At 36.6% G+C, this 20,135-nt stretch overlaps 1 protein-coding gene and 1 long non-coding RNA gene across 3 annotated transcripts in view; one reads left to right on the forward strand and one right to left on the reverse strand.

Moving 5' to 3' along the window:
• The window catches only part of Cdh2 (cadherin 2), a 205,745-nt gene that overhangs the window by 70,321 nt on the left and 115,289 nt on the right, over nucleotides 1-20,135 (forward strand). The gene's annotated exons all lie outside the window — the stretch shown is intronic.
• LOC134471801 (uncharacterized) lies at nucleotides 12,759-16,530 on the reverse strand. Of its 2 annotated transcripts, none has more exons than XR_010041462.1 (2): nucleotides 16,229-16,530; nucleotides 12,759-14,338 (listed from the first exon to the last, which is right to left on the reverse strand). It is a non-coding gene; the product is annotated as an uncharacterized LOC134471801 (long non-coding RNA). The 2 variants fall into 2 exon arrangements; XR_010041463.1 differs by having other exon boundaries at nucleotides 12,759-15,904.

Below are 20,135 nucleotides of genomic sequence, written 5' to 3' on the forward strand. Positions count from 1 at the left end.
GAAGCTAAGATGGAATCAATTTTATATATCACATGTACAGCTACCAATGCATCTCTACATACATTTTTTAAAGTTTTACCTATTAGATGTTCGATAAAGAACCAGCAGAATATTTTGATAACATTGTTTGGAGCATTTCTGCTGTATAAATCTATTTTAGTGACTAAAAGCCATGTGATAACCCACAGGAATTAATGCTGATTGCTTAGTTCAAGAGCCACAGAGGAAAAAGCCACCCGCTTGACACCAAGAAATGCTGAGGAGCCCAGTGCCACAGGCCACAGTTGGTAGAGGCTGCTAGAAATAGTGCTGTTCCAGCTTCTCCTTGGCCTTCGATTTTCAAAATATGCAGTTTGTTTCCGTATTTTAGAGCACCTAAATTTTTAAACTGCATTTTAGAATTCTGTGTTTTTGTATATATAAAAACAGTGAAAAAGTTTATAGGTGGGGCTTTAACTCTGATTTAATTTAGTTCTTTGCAGGCTATTATCTGTGTACCAGCCCACTTTGCATACCAAGTAGGGAAAATGGTGCTTTTCATAGGCAAATCATATATTTTGATGACTATAATCAGCTCTGATTTATGAAGATCTATAAGTAAAAAGTATTTCAGATTTATATCATAAAGTTTTCATAATCTGAAAGCCAGTTTCAATTGCAATGATGAATATTCTTAATGCGTAACATTGTTCACTCTATGTAATATACTTTGTTTTGTTTTAATTTCATTTCAGTTTTTCAAATAAGCAATTTTGGATCACTTTCCATACTCCTTGCCACTGGTCCCACAAACAAGCCAAAAAACAAGGCCTCTTAATGACAATAACTAGCTTTTAATATAAGTTTGAAGATTTTTTATTTTTAATTTGCATTAAATGCTTAAGCTTTTGATTTAAAAGTCAAGGGGATAATTTGCATATTCAATACAAAATAAATACTCTAATTATTCTTTCCCAAGGTACCGACTGCTGTCACTCAGTATAGAATTGGGCGTCGTGTCTTGTGTGTGGCCCATAGCCTGGACTGCAGTGCTGGATATATAGAACCAGAAAGCAAAAGATTGTACTCTGTGGTGCTTACCTTCTCTTTCAGATTTAGGAAAAAAATTAAGAAATGATTCTGCAGAGGTGGATCGTAATAGCCCAACTATGTTTGAAAATTTCATTTCCTAATTCTTTAGGCATTTTGCAGTCAATCAATTCCAAACACTTGGGATTTCATTTCTCCTTTTAATAATTTTTTTTTTTTTAAAAAAGGATTTTTGCTCTACTAAAATTAACCCCTGACTTCCTAGTCATTTCCTCCAAAGAGAGAGGGGAACCACTTGTGTTTGCTCTTGTTTCTATCTGGAAAACTGTGACAAGGCAAATTTTCTAGTACACAATTTTTCCACCCCATGGTCAAGGTGGGTAGGTGTGAAATACAGTCATTTCATCATGGATGGCCATGGGACATATTTGCTCCCTCTTGAACAATTTGAGAAATACACAGATTTAAGTAGAAGTAGAGTGGGCAGGGCAAAAGTGAAACAGGTACACAGGAGCTAATTCTGGCTCTGATAGGTTTTTCATTATGACCAAAGAGATGTCTTGTGAGTAAAGTAATCAAGGAAATCAGAAATACTTTTATCCTTAGGTCAGATTTTTATTATATAAATGCTTCATGCTATGCAACTTAGTTTTTTGGATTCCAGAAATTTATTTTCATACATCAACCAAATCTTCCTGTTTTTAAAACTACGAATCCTCAAGAACTATTATTTCAGGCAAACACAGCATTTTAACCAGAGTAAAATGCTCATCGATATTGAATAAATTTGGTGAGATTAAATTCTCAAATGTGTTATGGTGTATTTGTTTATAAATCACAGGTGTGGTTAGATTTAAGTCTCCAGGTGGCTTTTGGAAAAAATAAAAGTTAATAAGGTGCTGTTAGAGCAGTGCATCCAGGTGCAGATGACTTTGAAAGGCAGGAAAATTCACCACTAACTTCATTATGGAACATGTAAATTAAGTCGCTTTCAGTGGGGAGAGAAGTCATATAAATAGCTACGGGAGTCACATGACACTCCTCCGGAGGTTCAGGTTATGTGTGTAGCTTACAATTGTGAAAAGTGAGAACCTCTGAAATACTCAGAGTAATCGGGATATGTAAATATTGTGAGGAGCAAACTGCTGAAGTATTCCGAAGACAGAGTAACTAGGAAGTTATTTGAACCACTGATTTTGGTCATTCCCAGTAGCTGTGCTGGAAGTTAAATTTTTTGTTTTATTTTCCCACATCATCATGTCTGCTTGATGGTGTATTCTCTGCTGGGATGTGCTAGACAGTTTGTGTTGAGATCACATTATGAAATGTCATGAGTAATATGATGCCGATCTAATACGTTTTGCAAAGAATTCCAGTTTGTGTTCATGAGGTTAGTCCCCCCCCCCCCCCCCCCCCCCGTCTCCCTTCCCCTTCCCTGCCCTTCCCAGTCCCACCCCTTCCCCATCCACCTCTCTGGATTTTTATAGGCCGAAGTGCCTTCTGTGATAATGGAGCCTGGCAAGCCCTAAGATCTGCAGGGTGAGTCAGCAAGCTGGATACCCAAGAGAGCTGATGGTGTAGTTCTAGTCCAAAGGCTGGCAGCTTCAAGAATCTAAAAAAAACGTTTGAGTTCAAATCTGAAGGCAGGAAAAAGCTGATATCCCAGTTCAAAGGCAGTGAGGCAGAAGGAATTCTTTCTTGCTCCGGAGGTCAGTGTTTTTGTACTTTTTGAGCTTTCTCCTGACTGGAGGATGCTTGCTCATGTTAGGGCAATCTGTTCTGTCAGTGTACAGATTTAAAAGCACCCACAGACACTCTCATGGTAATGCCCTGAATGATGCTTGGCCATATCCCTGGACTCCGCGTGGTCCTGTCAGACTGACACATAGAATTAACTGTGACAAATGGTTGTCTCCCAGTGTCTGGGGTGGTGCTTCACAAACATGAGTGCTCAACGTCTATTTGGGTGGATGGATGGATGGAAGGAGAAATGAATGAATGAGTGTTGATTTGAAAAGTTAAACAGTAAGCTTTCATGGTAAATCTAGAATTACATCTGCTTTTGCTAGTTGCACAGATGCTTGTTTGAAATACAGTATTACTCAATACTTTTCTTTAAAATATGGATCAAGCTAAAGGTTATACCTACTCTTGAATGTATTCCAAGAAATTCAAGAGATCTAAACATTTTCTTCTCTTAAATTATATGGTTTTACTTGGTATTTACTTCTGTTGTTATTGCAGTTTCAATTTTTCTTAGAATTCCATGGCCTCACTTTCATATTTAGATTTGTTAAAACTTCTAATTTAATCTTTACTTATCTTTGCATTTAATACTTACCTTATCTTCATAACTCCTTTTGATTTTGATTGATTTTGTCTTTCTTAAATTTTATTTTTGTGGCTACTTGCCAGTTACCTTTAATTTTTTTACTATGGGATAATAGCTCGTTAGATGTATTATATTATATTATATTATATTATTTTACTTATTTTTAGACAGGTTCTTGCCATGTAGTTCAGGCTGATCTTGAGCTCATTTTGTAGCCAAGGGTTGTCTGAACTTGCAACATCCTGCCTCAGCCTTTCAAGTACTAGGGTTACAGGTATCCACTACCATGCCCGACATTCTTTAGATTTCAATTGACGTAAAAATAGTCAATAAATACTATGACTGGTAACAACTTTTATTAGTCTAACTATAAGCATAAAAATGAGACAGTATCAAAATTGTATATACTATACATATCTTGAATCTGTTTTTTCTTCATCTGATCTTTTCATCACAGAATTTCAAAAAGTCCTTTCCATCAACCTTTTTAGTTCTTAAAAAATAAATACTGCTGATGCTTGGAGGATGTGGCGAATGACAAGTAAGAGTTGAATATCTTAAAATCTGTTGGAAACAGCATATTTTTCTGGGAGCATTTTTAAGCAGCATATTTTTGTTAATAGCTTTCTTCCCATAATCAAAAAGTTAATACATATTTGCTGTAGAAAATTAAATGAATTACATTAAAATAATGATATTTTCAACATAATCAAAGCATGATAAATTTAGTTTTAAACAGCAGATCAATGAAAAGAAGAAAATCTGTTCCACTTACGACAGCCACAAATGGCTATGTCAGTTATATGCGTCCAAGTATTCCCTGTACTTGTGAATATATACCAGTAATCTTCCTTATTTGTAGATCCTAGGTCCTATACTTATGAATTCATTTACTCTCTTAAGATTTGTCTAATTCTTGTGGCCCTTCTTGGTGTTTTTGTGTATATACACAGAGTGACAAAATGTGAGTTGCTTAACACAAAATTCCCACCTAGTTAAACAAAATAATGCTTTACTTTCTAATAACTCCTCTGAGACTGTAAACAAATGTCCTTTTTTTTTTTTTTTGCAGTCTATGTAGTAAAAGCCTGTTAGCATTTTTACCCTATTTGCTGTGATTTCGCTGTGTAAAGTGTCCCCTACATGTGGTAAGGAAGTGCTGTCTTGTTTTTTTAAGTACCTAATAGATAAATTGCGTGTGGTACAGTAGCAGACTTCCTTTGAGGCAGTTATGGTACTGTTGGCATCACCTTCAATGTTAAGAATCAACAGTATATATTAAATTAAAGGTGTCCTTAAACAGCAGTGCAAGTGAAAAAAATATTAATCAGTTGACAAAAAAATATTATGACCAGTGCGTTGCAGGGACCTAACCCTGTGTTTTCCCTAGCAACAGTCGTAGTTCAGTATTTATAAATTCAGTGTTCTCCGAAGTTTAACATTATAATTAGCAAAATTACTGCTTTTTTTAAAAAAAGTATTGAATCTGACAGTACATTTTATGCATTTTTTTCTTAATGGTGTATTTTGAATATTTTTGAGAGCCCACAAATCTTCTTTAATAATATTTTATTCTTTGTAGCAACAATCTACAGATGTGGTGTTAGTTTCTTTTATAAAAGTCATTTAATATTTCATTTATTACTGCTTCTCTTCAACTTTTTTTGACATCATAGCAAGTTTTCAATAAATAGCCTGTAATTTAATTTTGATCACTTCAATGGTTATTTTCTTAGGATAGATTTCTGCAAATGGGATTTTTGGATGTAGTATATGCAGATAAAAACTTGTAAGTGATCTGTAAAATATGCTGTTGGTGATCTGTAAAATATGCTCCACTTGTAAGTGATCTGTAAAATATGTTTGTTTGTGATCTGTAAAATATGCTCCACTCCACATAGATGGAAATTTACAAAAAGCTCCATTTTATCAAATTTTGAAAAATTTCATCAGAATATGAAAAATTATAAAAGTTCTTTTACCTCTTATTTAAGTGGGCATTTATAGTTTGTTTCTGCCAACATATTTCAGGCAAAATACTTTATATAGAAAGAAAATCATAGATTAAACATGAATATTGCTTCTGAAGGAATGTTATTTTAATCAACTCCCAACTTCTATTGAGACTGATTTGACAATTTTATTATGAATTCCAATTTTTTCAAAAGAACAAAATTATGTGGTTTAATTTTCTTTAGAATATTATAACCATAGATAAGAACTCAAGACTTTTTATCATCACTTTGACAACCTCCTTGATCTCTTTTCTGGCTGTTTTTAGATACCTAATTCAAGAAACGTAAGTCCACTACATCTGTGCCATGTAGGTACAGATGCAGAGGTGAAGAAGTGGCCTTCCCTCCATGAGGCAAGGCAGGGCAGGTGCAAGGCACCTGGGAAGGAGGCCTGATGGATGCGTCCGGGCCTGCAGAATGGGCTGAAAAGCAGAGATCGGAGAGGATGTTACTGTGCTGTGAAAACTGAGTGCCTGGACAAGGTGGTGTGTTCCTGTATGACACTGAAGGGTGATTTGACCGTTATCATTGGAAACATTATCTAATGCCCTGAATTTGCATATTCCTACTACAGTGGCAGATTTGTAATTTTGTGTAAGTTCTTCCTCAGTTAGGGCTCATGCCTAGCTTGTCATTATTTTAAGCATTGCTGCTTCATACAGAAGAACAGTTGTTGATTTTTGCTAACATTTATGAAGCATGTATGATATTTCATATTTTTTTACATCTCATAATGATGTTTTGTATTGTTTCCCTAGTATCTTCATGATAAAAACTTATTGACTACATAATATTAGATTGTGTCAATACATTTTAACTTAAAATTCTTCCCTAATTTGATCGTTTCAGAGTTCACTCCATTTTTTATTATAGTTACTGCCAAATAAATAACTTAATGCATATATCTTTTATTTCTTGTGAATATTTTTGGAGAATATACTCCTCCAAGTGAAGTTATGTGAAATTACATTCCAAGTTTTGTTTTGTATTTTCACATGGCTTTGTGAAATTTTCTTGCTAATTAATAGCATTCCCTGCCACAGTTATATCATTACTTTCGTTAAAAAAGAAATGCTTTCTTTAAAAAAAAATCTTTTTACTACATAAATGACATCACAAAGCTGCTTTAATTATTTAAAATCAATGCTGTATACTCACTGATTACTAAGCAAGGATCATTTTTCTAATAATACTTAAAACTTGAATTTTGTCTTGTGTAAAATTGTTGCTCATAATTTTACATAAATATTTGCTGGGGTAACCTTTCTTTGTCTCACTTAAGATCATTCCAACCTTTCTGGAGTTATTCCAAGTTAAATGTTTTTCTGTATGTAACTTTTAGTCCATAATGTATATGTTTATATGTCCAGCAGTGTGGAGGGAGTAACACCTCATATTCTTGGGTTCTCACTTGGCACCAGACATGTCATGGAAGCAAAACGTGTCTCACCACCTCACAATGACCTGTAAGAGAAGGGGTTTGTGCAAACTGTTTTATTCCCAGATAGTTTATTTTTTGACATTGGAACACATCCAGTTATTCATAGTAATAGACTCTATGTCTTATGCCAGTTCCTTCATCTTCTGTTATTTTATGGTACTTTGTATATATATTCTGCATTGTGCAACTTAGTCATAGAACTTCGAAATTCAGTCTCTTCTACAGGTCTCCTCTTCTAGATGCTTTCTGAGGAGTGAAAACCCAAAGTCAGATTCTTTTCTTTAAAAAAATTCCTTCTGCCAAATACATAGCAGTGCAGTCACTCCTTAGTTTGTGCCTTCATTTAGCAAACTTTTACTGGATGTCCGAGTGCTCTCCTGTACTTGATTGGGCGTGGAGTATATGAAGATGAAAAGGTCCTGGTCCCTGAGGTCTGCTAGTCGAGTTACAGGGAGAAAAAATCGTGAGCCTGGGTAATTGACAGAGCATAAGATCTGATTTTAGAGTTTAGAGTGGTCTTTGAGTGCTAAAAGAAATGAGTCGAGACGCTTTATTAAAGGAGCAATGGCCAGAATGGGGGGGAAAAAAGCAAAAAACAAAACATGTGGTACATTCTCAAAGTTTATTTTCCTAAGCTTTATAGATTTTAAGCTAACTTGGCCTGGCTACTGTGAGGCTCCAGCCTCATTCATTGTAAATGTTAAAACATAGAAACGAAGTATTGTCTATTTTAACTCCTCTTTTTTACAGTTGAGAAAATTAGAATGTAAAGGTAGTATCACTTTTACCAGCATATTTTTTTTTCTTTTTCAGAAAGAGATTATTTCTGAATTGCAGGTTATATTTTTTTAAATAAATTCTATGATGAATGTTCTGTACATCCTAGAACATTTGAATTTCAGAGGTTCTAATCAGATCCAAGAATTGCTTAATTCCACACCTATGTGGACCTATGTGCTCTTGTGTCTGCTCACGGACCTTCTGTGATACTTAGTTCTGAGAAGCCTTCCTCTGAAAATGTCTCTGGCATCTGAGTACTGAGCTATTTATTATATTTTTATACTCTCTGCTTTTTAAAAAGTGATATTAAAGTCTGCATTTGGGGTTTAGTTATAGCTTGCTATGACAGAGATGTGTAGGCATCAGTAATAGGCTTCGAGCTTCAGGTTTTCAGTACACTGAGTAATAAGGAAAGGACTGAGATAGAATATTTTCAAGGAAAATGTGAAATGCCATTTGGCTGGCGGTAATAGCATTTTTCAGAATGTTTTATCTGAATCTTATGAAGCAGGCAAGTGTTTTATTGTTCTTGAGAACAGCTCAACCTTTTGTTATTTGTCCCCCCCCCCCCTTGGTTAGACTTGTAAAGATAAGGACCTATCTCTTTTGTCATCCTGCCAGGCAAAGCTAACTAACATAGTGACCTCCTGGTGGGATTAGCATAGCATAAAGGGAGAAGGAAACCTTTGACATCCTGTGTTACACATTAAAATAACTTGAAAGCCTTGGTTATGTCCTCCCATTTACTTGTGTATTGCATGGCACCAATCCCTCAGTTCAGGCCAGGGATTTCATGTAGTTTTCCAATTTGAACTGTGTTTTTCTTTTTGTTTGTTTGTTTGTTTAGATTCAAGTGAGTTTTTATTTTAGGGTACTTTTCAAGTCCATATTTCAGCTCCTCCAATTGCCAGTTTTTGTTTGTGTATATGTGTGTGTTCGTGTGTGTATGCGTGTTTTTTGGGGAAACAGGGTTCTATATAGCATCATCAGCTGTATTGTCAAAGGTGTTACTGAGCAAAAGATGAGGGAAATTCACCATACTTTCACATGCTGATGGCTACATTATGATAATTGGTGAAATGACACTGTGCTTTATAAGGCTCCCCTCTGGGCAGTGGAGTAGTAACAGTTCAATGTTACTAACCATTGTGATTTCTCCAGCAGCACGGAAAACAATCCAATTCTTTGGTTGATTTTGGAAAGCACGGATAACTTAGATGTAGGAGATGACTTAGACTTGAATGTTGACTGTTTCCGTCTAGTTGTTAAGAATATAATTCTTTTTATGTTGCTGTTGTACTTGTTAGAATGAGCTTAGGACCTCGTGCTAGCCAGGCAGGGACTACACCACTGAGCCATAGTCTCGGCCCTACAGCTTCTTCTTCACGGCCTTCATCCTTTGCTGATAAAGGGAGGGGACAGTGGTGGAAATGTTTATAATTCCGTCTTTTTGATAATTTCACTGTTCCAGTGAAAAGTATATAAGAAATAACTATGAGAAGTCATAGATTTTTTCGCTTTACAAAATAACATTATGTGTGTCTTAAACTGCTAAATTATGAGGCTGCTACAATTTTCGATTATTTTCATGTTGTGTTTTTCTTGTATAATCAATGTCATTTTGATTTCTTAATTTGGGCTATGTTTAAGGGATTTTAAAAGTTAGACAGAATCGCTGATTTGTGTTAGGCTTCTGAGGAGTGACGACAACTAGAATTCATCTCTCCTACTGTTTCCCTGACATATACTTCATTTTATAAATAATCATTTTAAAGTTATATCTAAAATTAATCATTCCTTGGGGCCATGGATGTATAACTCAGTGGCACAGCATCTGCCTAGCAAGTGCAAGGTCATCAGTTTGATTCCTGGTACCATTAAAAAAATAAAATAAAGTCTGAGTAAAAGTAATTATTCCTTCAGTAAAAAAGGCTGAGTTTAGACTGTTCCCAACACTAACCTGTTGGTTTGGTATCATGGTCAGTGATTGCTTCGACTAACTAGAATCTTTCTTTCTTGGTGCTGAAAATAAAGAATCAAGATTTTTGTTAAAGGCTGGGCCATCTCAAACATTCTGAGTTCATATTTGCTTAGTGAGGGTGTTACAGATTGACTTGGTCTCCTGAAATCTACTTGCTGAAATTTTAACCCTTGGAACCATAGGATGGGACTGTGTTTGGAAAACAAGGTCTTTGTAGATTAAAATGAGGTCATCAGGGTGAACCCTAACCCAATGACTGATATTCTTAGGAAAAGAGACACAAACACACAGATATAGACTCAAAGAATATTAATATAAAAAGATAGAGAAGGTCACCCACAAGGTAAGGGGACAAATTGTAATAGAAGCCAACCCCGTTAACACCTTAATTTTAGACATCTAGACCCTAGAACTGTGGGAAAATATATTTCTCTTGTCATGCCACCCAGCCTGCATTAGATTGTTACGGCAATCACAGGAAAGTTGATAGAGGAGTGCATGTTTCAAGAGTGATTTAAGCAGCTCACTAATAAATGAAAAACTGAATTTAAGGTGGACATGCTAGCACACGCATGGAGGCTGAAGCGGGAGAATCTCAAGTTTGAACCTAGCATGGCTCAAACTTAGCAACTTACAATTAAACTAGGTTAAATTAAATTCAACTAGATTAAATTAATAAATACGAATTGGCTATGGCCCAGTCATGGGGTGGGGAAAGGAATGATAATAAAATTATTCTTTGAAAAGAGAATCTGTTTGTTTTTTAATGTCAATTTCATATAACCCCTGTAAGGATTACTGCGTTGTTAATTAATTTTTCCAGTGGTAGCTTCTTTAAATAACAGGTAAGTGCTTTTGAAAATGTTGTTTTCTGCCAAAGTTTAGAAATCTATATATTGAAAAATATTTTGAGTTAAACATTAGAATTAATTGTTTAATTCTTACCAAGATTTTTAAAAATCTCAATGTGAGAAAAATGAATGGGCATTTTTTGGGAGAGGATTTCTTTGGCCACTTTATATAATCATAAGGGAAGAGTTGTAAAATATTTGCCAGGGACTGAAGGACAAAGTCTGTTAGTTCATTGAACTAAAGGAAAATAAAGTCAATTAGTCACAGAGTTATTTACATTTCAGAGGATTTTTTCATTTTCTTATTTCTCAAAGTAATTTAAGAACAGAAGAAAGAGGGGAAATAAGGACAAGGGAGAAAGTACAATTTTATCACCTCTTGTGTTGATTTTCAGTAAGGGAAGAGGCAAAACTCCTTGAAACTGTATATTATAAAAACAGTACTCTTAACATTTACTTCCTTCTTTTGACTTTATATCAGAGTCTGTCTAGATCCTTTCACTTTTACAACTTTGCCTAGAAAAATATGGGAAAGTCAGCCTATGCAATTAATGCAAAATCAATGCAAACTGCCCAGAGGAGCCACGTATTGGGTATTAGCTGGTGGAGACAAATGTTTTTTTAGTCCTCTTGTGATTCAACCACTATTGGATACAGAAATTTAAGGCTTAATCTCTGTTATAGGAATGTTCCAGTTGTAGGCAGAGTGAAAAGAAATAAAAGGAGTGTTTTCTTCCAACCAGAAAGATACATGTTATATTAGAGATATTATACTGACTTCTGGATATTTTTAGGCCATGATAAATATAGCATTTTACAGTACAATAAAAGACAATTTGTCTTTTGCCCCAAAGCTATGCATTAACTTTTGTTAAGTTCTCATCTCTTGTAAGATTGGAAGGGGAAAAGCATTTATATCATTGCCGCGGTTTTGGTGGAATACAGTGAGCTGTGATAAATGTATATGGAGATTATTTTGAATTTTGTTCCTGAAGAATTGTGTTCTGGTTGTAGCTTAGGAATATAGTTGTGGACACTTCCTGGGTGGAATCTATGCCTCTTGTGTTCTTGGGAGCCAGTGGTGTGACCTTGGAAAGGTAACTTAGTCAATTCTGACCTTCCCTTGTACTTCAGGGCTGATGTAAGGCAAATGAATGTCTTTAGTTCTTGCCTTTAAGGGGCCTCAGGATTATTGCTCAATGTACAAATCCCTATGTCAACTGGGGCCACATATCACTGTTTGTCAAGGTAGACTATTGAAATTCATGTAATACACATGCATTTAAACTGTACTGACCTCAGAGTAGTTATTTCATTATATATTATCTTCACAGATGTTCAAAAGAACAGTAACTAATGTATGTGGGAATACTCACAGATTCATTTTGTGCATTTTGTTTTGTCTATAAATTAAAAATTGATTCTTATATTTATAATAGAGAGGAACAGTCAGATTAATTGATCTCCATGGCCTTTACGGCTATGGTATTCAACAATTCTTTGCAGCATGCTAACTATATTTTAGTTTCTCATTATTTCTAAGTATTTCTCAAAGGTTTACTGAAAGGCTGTAAGAAAACAGTTTTTAGCAGCACAATTCATTGTGTTATTAAAGATGCCCTAAGTGCCGAATGTGGATCTGACTTGTGGAAGGGTCTGTTATGGCAGGAATCTGGCCTTCCCTTCATTCCAGCTATATTTTTTGTGTCTTTCACATTACCTATATCTATAGGTGGAATGTACCACTGTATTTGTTGCTGAATATATCTCTTGGATTAAGATATCTTAAGAATATTAATCATGAATGTTACTACTTATTGTAGTTATTTTAATCTTGAAGCTTTAAAAAAACCATTTACAGATACAACCAATTAGGAAACTAAAAATGAGATGCAGTGATTGGATTTAAAAAGATTTCTGGATTTGGACAAAATTATGATTGAAACTGCTTTAAGTTATTTAAATGATTTGAGGTTATTTAAAGTGTAACTTTATTTATAGACTGTAACAGAAAACATTCCACCTCTGGCCCTCAAACTTCCTGTCTTTTTCACAGTGCAAAGTTCATTGCCTTTCTCTGTGTTCTTCAATGTCTCAGTTTGTTCCAGCTTCTGCTGTAAAGTTCAAAGTCCGGAGTCATCTACACTAGATGCAAGTGAGACTCAAGGTTCTGCTCATCATGAGATGTGTTTCTTTAGCCATTGGAGCATAAGACACAAAGTGTCCGATCTATGTTTAATATTTACAATATTTCTATTGAATTATTAATTTAATTTTATGAGTCATTATATTAAACAATAAGTACTTAACTGGACAAAAGTCTCAAAAGTATTGATTTTTAATATTTATTGTTTATAAAAATGCATCAAAAATTTTGAACATTGGCTGGTTTTTGGTGTACAGAGTCTAAAAGAGCAGAAATAAATTCTCATATGAGCTACAATGAAAATATCAATATCACTCTACAAAAAAACTTTCCTTCATTTGTCATACCTAAAGCATCTGCACACATGATAGCAGCACATTCCATATGCCTGCATCACTTAGACTGACAGCACAGGTCTTTTTCTTTCTTGGTCTTTTTGTAGGATCTACTTGATGTCTCGGTGGTCTTGCCATTTTGTCAGGAAGTTCCTATTGTGCTGTGTATAGTTGACAGGAAAATTAAATGTCAATAAAATAAATTATTTTCAATATGTATTGTGCATTCAAAATAGGCATCAACATTTTCACATCAGCTGTGTACTTCCATAGAAAGCCTAAAAGATAACAAATAAATGCCTATATGAACTACAATGAAAATACTAATAGAACTGTACCACAGAAATAAGCTTGCTTCACCTTCCACACCCCCAGGAAGTCTTCACGCCTGTCATCTGCATGTTCCATGCACACATCTTGCTTGCAGTGATAGCACTTGTGCCTAGCTTGCCTTTTCTGTGTGGCAGTCTTGTCCTGCCTTGTTGATAGCTTCCTACTATAATGTTTAACATGCACTTAGTAGCGAAATAAGATGGCAATAAAATAAAATATCACATGTGTAATGAGTGCTTAAAATAGACATTAGCATTTTCACAGTAGCTCTTTGCTTGCTTACAAAACCTTAGAGGTAACATCAAAAGTAAGTCCCTGTAAACTGCAATATAAACACAAATAAAAGTCTACCGCAGAAATAAGCATTGCTTCAACTGTACACTCAAGGCAGTCGTCACAAATGAGAACTGCATGTGCCATACACAAGTGTCACTTACACTGAGAGTCGTATTTTTGTTTTCCTGTACTGTATTGTAGAGCGCAGTTGAGATCTTTTTTGTTTTCCTGTTGTCTAATAGGTCTCCGTGATGCGGTGCCTACCTGTCCACCTCTGTCAGCTCACCAGTGTGCGCCTCCATTCTTTACTGTAGGTCTCTGGGTAGAAACATTTTGCTCTGCTGTAAGTGATCTCGTAAGATCTCTTAAGAGCTCTGATTCCAATCCTCTAAGAATATTTCTCCATGATATTTAAAATAAACTATTTATTCCACCCATGTTTAGGGTCAAATAAAACACACCACTGGCCAGTGTTCTGTGTTTCAAATGATATCCTATTTGCAGCATAACTCAACAACATCTACTCCGTATTTGATTTTGTCATTGAAAGTTTCCATTTCAGACTTCTGTTTTCTGAAGGTTTCTCTGTGTTTTCCTCCTGGTGAAATGCTGACGTCAGCAGTACCGGTTTGCTTTTCTTTGCTATGTACTAGGCCAGTGTCATATCTTTCTGAAATTCAGAGATGGAAGTATACAGTTCTCTGTTTTGACATTGCAGCATTTCATTTGGAATTTCTGCTTTGTTCCTGTGTCAGTCCCTGCAGTGGTCAATTTGTTAGCAATTGTGGTTTGTTAGCAAATGTAACACCAATTGGAAACCTGTAAAACAATTGTCAAATGTCACATTCTGGTTCGTTTGGGAGATGGGAGCAACAAGTCTGTTCACAACATCATTCAGTTTATTCCAAACAAAGAAAGACCTGATGGCTGAGTTCCAGGATAAATGCCTAAACTGAAAGCACAGGTGTGCCATTGTGTCTCCAAGGGCATACATTTTCATACCATATTTTGACCCATTGTTTTTCTATAAATCCTGTGATCACCATGAAAAACCTGTGCTAAGTACAGTAGCCCTAGAAATGCATTCAGATCAGCTAGTGAGGTGTCACAATACATTTTTAAATGTGGCTATTGGTGCATGGAAAATGATTTACATGCATTTCATCTTTGTGTATTTCATAGCATCTTATAGCATTTTGCCTGTTACAGTTTCCAACATTGAATGGCAGTCCTGGCATTCTGTCCAGTACGTTTTACCCGTATTCAGACTGTCACTATATTTTCTGACTTAGTTCTATAGTTCTAACATTGGATTGTTCCACTTGGTCCTGTGGCCATTTTGCAACGTTTTGACTATCAAATATGTATTCACTGTGTTGCTTTCTTCATCATCTGAATCAAGGAGGTCTGCATTCCCGTTATCTGTATCGGTCAATTTGTGCTACATTTCACTGCCACAGGAACTTTGGCTCACATGGGCAACATCAGAGTGACCCCCACCACCACCACTATCATCATCATCCACCCACAACACTCTTCTGTTATGAAAGCATGTAAAACTTCTCAATAGCAGTTTTTTTGCCTTTGTCCACCTCATGTTACTATAATAGAATACTTGAGGCTGAGTAATTTATGAATAATAAAAGTTATTTGTCATGGTTCTAGTGACTGGGATATCCAGGGGCATAACACTGAGACTTGATGAGGGCTTTCATGCTGCATCATCCCATGGAGAAAAGGACAAGGGGAAGAGTGCAAGAGAGGTCAAATTTGCTTCATAGTAAGCCCACATTTGGGACAAGGAATTCACTGTCATGATAAGTACCATATCCCATTCATGAGAACACAGCCCTCTAATCAGCTGTGGAACCACACCTCTCAGTGCATTGGAAATTCTTTCCACCATATAGAAGTTGGAGCATATATTCAATATCATAGCATAGCACAGACTCTGAAAATTTATGCTATTTTTTGGGAATAAAGGTTATGAAATACTGTACACTCCTCTATCAAAAAAACCATAGTAACAGTTTAAAAATTCTTTTACAGTCAGGAAATGGTATTGACTATAATGATTATAATGTGAAGAAACGTGATTGAACATCCCAAGTTGTGACTGAATGTTACTGGTTTTGCTGTAGTCATTATTAACTAGAAGAACTTTATTTCTGATTTCTTTATTTGATGGTTCTAAAAACTTTTTTTCCAAAATGTTATCAGTTGATATTGCTGTAATCCAGCTTAGAGTCAGAGACTGTTTTGGCTTTTTGTGACATTTCTTGAAAAGTGTTCTCTCTTACAAAAGTCTTCTGAACTATGAATAGATTGAAATCTTGATGAAGGGAGCATACTTCTAGTCTCTTGTGCTCTGTTCTTGTCTGTTTTCTATTAAGTTAGAAGAAGGAACAAATGAATAAAATCATGCATGTGTATGTTTTTTGCTTCTTTAATTTTAAAATGACTATTTCATAAGTTATAATGAGTATTAATCTAGGCATTAGCTTTTTTAAAGTGAGAGTGATTTACCTTGGTACAGCAGTTCTTACGTGGAACCCCGCACAGAGAGAGAGAGAGAGAGAGAGAGAGAGAGAGAGAGAGAGAGAGAGAGAGAGAGAGAGAAAGAGAAAGAGCAAGAGCAAGAGCAAGAGCAAGAGCAAGAGCAAGAGCAAGAGCACGCTTCTGTGATAGGCAGTATCTTTTTCCACTCACCCTGCGCTCCTGCTGGTTTATGTCATGGCTGTCTGCTGCTGTGGACAGGCGGCCCCAGTTTAGAAACACTTGACTTACTTTGAAGGTGGCTGCCAGCGAACATCCCCTGCTCCCACAGGAACCCCACGCAGTCTGCAGGAGCTGCTGGTCCTGGAAACCTTACTCTCCTGCCTGCCTCTTTTGGCAGGCGCCAGCTCACTAGCCCTGTGAAGGCCAGATCCACAGCCCAAGTTGTCTCCTCCCACCCTGTTGAGAGTCCGGGAGCCTCCAAGGGCACGGGGGCTGGAAGGCAAGAAGGTGAGAATTGTGTGCTATTCATTACCATACTCCAGCTGAGAAAGGACATCTGAGCTAATTTAGAGATATCCAACTTACTTTCAGTTTAGTTTGAATGAAAAGAAGTGTAGTTCAAGAGTCAGGTTTATAAATTAACATTCAAGTCCATTTGCATGTGGCTTTGTATGTATGTCTTATTTCTCACATTAGATTTCAATCTGTGGAGGCAAATACACTTGTTTAAATGTGTCTATAATGATTGATTCTGTTAGTATCAATATATTCCTCCTCTACCTCACCCCCAAAACACAAAATCATGTATTATACCTGTATGTGATAGTCTCCTTTCTCTTTAACCTATTTTTTTTTTTTTGCCAATTTAATGTAATAAATGAGTTACTGTTGACTCATTAAGACTAATTTAGTCAAGGTAGTATTTAATTTTCTCTGACCTACTGTCTGGTTTAATGTTTTCAGCAAGCCAGGCTGGTTACCAAAGTCTCATCTTTCCATTTTGACAAATCAAGTGTATCTATGGAAAAGCTAGAGTTTATAAATTTTACATCTTACTTTTTTTGAGGAGAAAAAAATTAAACAGGGCAATAAAATTCTAAGCATGTAGTGCTGCATCTGTCTGTCCTTCTGTATAACACAACATGCCTGCAATTTCCATCTCTGTCCTTCTTAAGACTCCCATGGTGAAAGTTGGGGTCAACCTTGCGTTATTGGCTCTTTTGTTCTCTCTGTCTCTGTCTTTGTCTCTGTCTCTATCTCTGTCTCTGTCTGTCTCTGTCTGTCTCTGTTCTCTCATTCTCTCTCTCTCTCTCTCTCTCTCTCTCTCTCTCTCTCTCTCTCGCTCTCGCTCTCTCACTGTCTGAATTGCTGATCCTGTAAAGATTGGAGCAGGGGTGAATTTGTAGTTCAGCAGAATGTGATGGCAGTTCAGTGGTGTCACTATTTTTTTTTTTTTTACAGAAACTGTAACAATACCATAGCACAGGAATACATATTTGAGTTGTGAGGCGTTTGAGATGTAGACAGAAGAGGGTATTTCTTTTTCTTAATCCATTGTAATGAAAAGCCTGGATGAAGATAGTCCCAGGAGTAAAAATCCAGTGTTATAACTGATGCTTGCAAGAGGGCCAGATGCCAGGGGAGCTCAGACCCTGAGGTCTGTTTGTGTTGGCATGTGGCATGTATAGACAGCACTTAAAAATGCCTTGGCATGTGAGAGAGCCAGAAGATGCTTTCCGTACTCACACCCGGTTACTGTTTCTGCTCAAACTTGAGCCTTTGCTCCCTGCAGGCAGGTCTGGTGTGTTTACATCACTGCATCGTGGGCGCCCTCATGTCATGGCGTAGGGAGACTGGCTGTGTGCTTTATCATGCTTCTCTTCACAGGGACGCACAGCCTTTGTGCGCTCTGCATCAAACTCGTCTTTCATCCTGCCTTGTGTATCTTTTGCAAGGAAATTGAGCTCATAAAGAATGCTATCAGATTCATCAATGAGCACAGGATACCATTTCAAAGTCTAAGGAAGAGACCTAAAAATGATGCAATCATCAGTTTGACTATTTCAACAGTGCTGTTTAGCAGAAAATATTAAAACAGCCTGCTTGCTGTTAAATCACTGGGGGCATAACTAGCCAAAGAATTTCACAATGTGGATAACCTCCAGCCCTCTGACTGTATGCAAAGTAAGAGGCCTGAATGAGAGCATTGTGTTATAAAACCTTAAGCGGGAACAAGACTTAAAAAGCCCAATCTTGCTGGTTATTTTGGAGATTCAAATGCTGTCTAAGAGAAGAGAACTCATTATGACTCAGTTCCGTTAATTAGACGTAAATTACCATCTTTTGTTTGATACAAAAGAAGGTAAAGGAAACTGCAAGACCAGAGGATACAGAAATTCTAATGAGATGAGAGCACAGGCTGGGAAACTTGAGTGAATACAAGAAGCCATTCAATGCGGCAAGTCCCTGATTTGTCTTGTGTATATGAACAAGAGGCAAAAACATACATCTGTAATTGTTCAGATTCATACACTATTTCTAGCCATGGTCAGTGACCCCACAGATCTCAGAGGGTCCTAATTTTGTGAGGATGTGAGCCTGACCCAGGAAATACTCACTTTGTTCTCCATCCCTAATTACACTGTGAAGATTTTTTGTTAGGTATCCCTGTCATTCTCAGGGGATACAGAAGGCCCCTAACATTACTGAATGACAAGCAAATAAACTTTACTTAAAAACAATGAGGCCTTAATAAGTAAAGGAAATGAGCCAAGTTTGAGCAGGAGAGGAATTGTTTAAGCACAAGATAACTGGGGAATGATAGAATTTGAATGTTGTAAAATACTCTTTGGTCATTCTGGAACTGGGAAGTCTACTTAAGTAAGTCAAGAAAATAGTAAACCCATTGATCCCTTCTTTAGAACTCTGTAAACACATTTTCTTAGTTCTGTCAACTTCTCAGTTACAAACCAGATTGTTCCAGGGTGAAGTCAGCTGCGCTGTTTCTGCCTGCTAGGAGGTTGAGTTCTCCCCTCTGTGGCAGGTGAAAATTAATGTGGTCTCAAAGGTCCTGTATTCTGGTCATTCTTAAAACAAGTTCGTAATTTGAGTGGTGAACAAGATTCCAGATGGATAATATTCTTATTAGCTTTCAGAGAAGATAGATGAAGTGGGAGTTGATAACTTTTATCCTACGGTTGAGTATCCTGTTGTGAATTCATAGGATCTAAGGACTAATTTCAGTGGAAATTATCATGACTGTATTACAAGTAATTAATCACTTCATTCATGCAGCACTTTAAGCACCTCCCAACGTACTGTTATGCATGAGGTATTCAAGGATTACTGTGACTGATGCTGAGAAAAACAGATTAGAGAATCTATGATCAGATGAGGCTTTGAAGGGAGGATTATTTACCAGTGTATGGCCTGTGTACAGAAAAATTTAAAGGGAGAAGTAAAAAAAAAAAAAAAGAAGAAGAAGAAGAGACTAGCCGTAGCATGTGTGCTTATTTAATTAGGTCCAAGTCCATTTTAGAATTGGGATCCAGAAAGTCTAGGATTTCTTTCAACTGGAGTTCTAGGGTCAAGAGTGAGTGTGGAGATTTCTACTATATAGTACGATGGTGGGGAATTGGATTTTTGGCATGAATCATGACCCTTAACTGCCCCGGTAAGCTGTGGGTGAAGCCAGGGTCCAATGTGAGATCAGAATCATCCTAGAAGAGACTAGAGAAAGATCTGGAGGAAGTTAGACAGCAAATTTCATGGTTATTGATTACCCAGTCAGGACTCAAGGCAAGCATTGAAAGACACACATCCTCTTGGGAAATTTTCTTCCAGAAGCTTCCAGCTACCTTATCTGAAGAAGAGTTGGAGTTTTGCTGTATTGATCCCAGTTTGGAGGCTTTGTGGGTGGATGGGTTGAAGGAACAGGACAACATGGAAGCAATAGTTGTTCACTGACCAAGGTGCTGGTAAGGGCAAGCTGGGACTCAGTTTTGTTACATGCATTGATTGACCATAAAGAAGCAAATGTCTTCTTATGCTGTGATGCTTCTTACATTTCCACAATGCTTTACAGTGCCACCCCTCCTTCCCTCCTATGGGGAACTGG

The sequence above is a fragment of the Cavia porcellus genome, unplaced genomic scaffold (assembly GCF_034190915.1).
Source record: "Cavia porcellus strain 051 isolate PalLab524CR breed Dunkin Hartley unplaced genomic scaffold, mCavPor4.1 scaffold_20, whole genome shotgun sequence".
Lineage (NCBI taxonomy): Eukaryota > Metazoa > Chordata > Mammalia > Rodentia > Caviidae > Cavia > Cavia porcellus.